The sequence below is a fragment of the Lepisosteus platostomus genome, chromosome 6 (assembly GCF_059453375.1).
Source record: "Lepisosteus platostomus isolate fLepPlt1 chromosome 6, fLepPlt1.hap1, whole genome shotgun sequence".
NCBI classification, from domain to species: Eukaryota; Metazoa; Chordata; class Actinopteri; order Semionotiformes; family Lepisosteidae; genus Lepisosteus; species Lepisosteus platostomus.
The window spans coordinates 16,359,184-16,362,008 of record NC_142616.1 but is presented as its reverse complement, the minus strand read 5'-3'; the positions used below and the strand labels follow the sequence as shown (position 1 = coordinate 16,362,008).

General features: G+C 51.6%; 3 non-coding genes across 3 annotated transcripts; 2 read left to right on the top strand and 1 right to left on the bottom strand.

Moving 5' to 3' along the window:
- Positions 1–1,574: 1,574 nt before the first annotated feature.
- Positions 1,575–1,646, bottom strand: trnap-cgg (transfer RNA proline (anticodon CGG)). The gene has a single exon. It is a non-coding gene; the product is annotated as a tRNA-Pro (tRNA).
- A 189-nt stretch (positions 1,647–1,835) lies between these two features.
- trnaa-ugc (transfer RNA alanine (anticodon UGC)) lies at positions 1,836–1,908 on the top strand. Its single transcript has one exon. It is a non-coding gene; the product is annotated as a tRNA-Ala (tRNA).
- A 407-nt stretch (positions 1,909–2,315) lies between these two features.
- Positions 2,316–2,388, top strand: trnam-cau (transfer RNA methionine (anticodon CAU)). The gene has a single exon. It is a non-coding gene; the product is annotated as a tRNA-Met (tRNA).
- Positions 2,389–2,825: the final 437 nt, after the last annotated feature.

The following is a 2,825-nucleotide window of genomic DNA, read 5'->3' as shown; positions in this document are numbered from 1 at the left end:
TTCATTGTGTATATTTGTGGTGTGTCTATAAAGCAATTTTAGGGAAATATTACAATAAAATTCAAGCGACTGATGCAAGTTCATTTCTGACTGGGGATATTATTTCCACTGTATTCAGAAACGTTCTAATATCTGGTGTTCTCCTTAGTCCCCTACATCACCAAAGACTACAGGGCAGCAGCTGTTACTTTGGATTCATTATATATGAGTGACCTCTCGCACCCTCATAATCTCATCTTCAGAAAGTCGTGAGTTTAAGGGCAGGGCCTCTTGCTCTTTTCAGACACTTGCAGCAACTATTCGCTCAGAACCACGTCTGCGTGCCTACCACGTGGAAAGCGTCAACTTTACACGGGAGAGGAGCAAAGCCTCACCCCTTTCCTACATAACACTCACATTCAGAGTTAAATCCCCAAATTTGCCCTAACTTTCGCTGGCGCTGCTGTCAGCCTGCCCCTGTTGCCGATGAAAGGCTCACACAGCGTCATGACAGTTGCAAAACAATGTTCCACACTCCGTAAGCAACAACTTCAGTGTTTCAAGTCACCCGATATGCCGAGAGTCAAAGGAGCGCAAAACCCCAAGCGTCAAAAGACAAGATGAGTTGATGGAAAGAGCATTGAATTGAGGAGCACAAAAGTTCAGCTCGTACAATAGGCAACGAAGGTCTATTCGTGCGTCTTCATCGCACTTGAAAGGACTGCCTTGCAGACCAAGGGCAGCGGGCGGTAAGACATGATGGCGAGAAGCCTGAAGCCTGAAGCGAGGGGGATTAGCTCAAATGGTAGAGCGCTCGCTTAGCATGCGAGAAGTAGCGGGATCGATGCCCGCATCCTCCAGGTGCGAGTCTGGAGCTCTGGGAGCCAGGTGCTCTCCTTTAGCCTCTGCGACTTCTGATAAGTTCTAATCCGCTCAACGTCCTTCAGCTGTCAAGTATTGAAGGGCCACGCCTCCTTCCCCACCTCAGTCTGCACCGAGTGCGTCTCCGGCATTTTCTCGTCCGATTTGGCAGCTTAGCAAATGAAAAGTATATCCGAGTGAAAACAATGCTGAGAATACTCTCACGAATCCTTAGAAGACGTGCGTTTGATCAACGATTGCTTAACATTCCCATTCGAGCCATCAAGCTCGTAGTTTTCCTTCAAATATTGAAAGCTGTCAGCGAGCACATCACGCTCTGCAGGACGGTGAAGTATTTGGAGTACTTCAACAGAAAGAAGAGCAGACAGCTCCGCAAATATGCGAGGCGCAGAGAGCGCAAGGCGAGCCCCGCACACGTTTCGGTGGCTGAGAGAGGGCGGTTTTTGCTTCTGCATTTCTCAAGTAATGGCGCATGACAACAAGCGATCGCGGTGCTCATTTACGACATAGCGGTGAGGAGTTTTCAGGACGTGTTCTTTTGAACGAGCAACGAGGTTGCCGCCTTGGACAGCTGACTGCACGCTGGCATTGTGCCACGTGATGAGGATTGACCAGGCTCCTTCAGTCATCAGTCACCTTCCATCGTTTGCCGTAAGCAGACGCTGCGAGGTGATGTGGATATCAGTTCCCAGGAGTGAGGAAGAGGAGGAAAAGGGCTCGTCCGGGATTTGAACCCGGGACCTCTCGCACCCGAAGCGAGAATCATACGCCTAGACCAACGAGCCACAGCGACTCTTCCGCTTTTGTGTTGTCAGCGAGCTGGAGGACGGGGGGAGGCGTCATTCGCTCGTCCCGTCAGACCTTCATCAATAAGTCAAGAAAGCCGACTGCCTTGCAGGCGAAGGGCAGTGGACGGCGCCCGGTAAGAGGGGAACAAGCGGCACAAGGCGACGCCGAGGAGGAAGGCATAGCGAGGGGGATTAGCTCACATGGTAGAGCGCTCGCTTTGCATGCGAGAGGTAGCGGGATCGATGCCCGCATCCTCCAGGTGTACGCTGAGCGCTCGGTGTGCCGAGAGGTGTCCTTTAACCCCTGATCACGCCTTGCGAGGAGAGTGTGAAGCGTTTGGCAGCCACGCCCCCTTTTCATCTTCTCTCTGGTTTAAGTGCGTCTCCGCCACTCTCTCTTGACACTTCATGGCAGCATGTCAGGGGTCCGAGTGATGTTTTTAATGGCTGAGTGAGGGCACGACGCTGAAGCAGAGAGGCCATTTCAGCCAGAGAGACTTGTGCTAGGTGAGCTGTGAAAGACAGACTCGCGACAGAAACAAAGCCCCAAAGTCTCGGGTGAGATCAAAAGGCAAATGCAACACCCAGCAGAGGGTGTCGCAAGATTAGGGAACAGGCGTCTGAAATCCCTGTGAGGCAAACTTTCCGGCCCGAGCACCGCAGCTGGCCTCGTTGGCGTAGTAGGTAGCTCGTCAGTCTCATAATCTGAAGGTCGTGAGTTCGATCCTCACACGGGGCAGGGCCACTTGCTTTCTTGCTCTTTTCAGACACTTGCAGCAACTATTCGCTCAGAACCACGTCTGCGTGCCTACCACGTGGAAAGCGTCACCTTTACACGGGAGAGGAGCAAAGCCGCACCCCTTTCCTACATAACACTCACATTCAGAGTTAAATCCCCAAATTTGCCCTAACTTTCGCTGGCGCTGCTGTCAGCCTGCCCCTGTTGCCGATGAAAGGCTCACACAGCGTCATGACAGTTGCAAAACAATGTTCCACACTCCGTAAGCAACAACTTCAGTGTTTCAAGTCACCCGATATGCCGAGAGTCAAAGGAGCGCAAAACCCCAAGCGTCAAAAGACAAGATGAGTTGATGGAAAGAGCATTGAATTGAGGAGCACAAAAGTTCAGCTCGTACAATAGGCAACGAAGGTCTATTCGTGCGTCTTCATCGCACT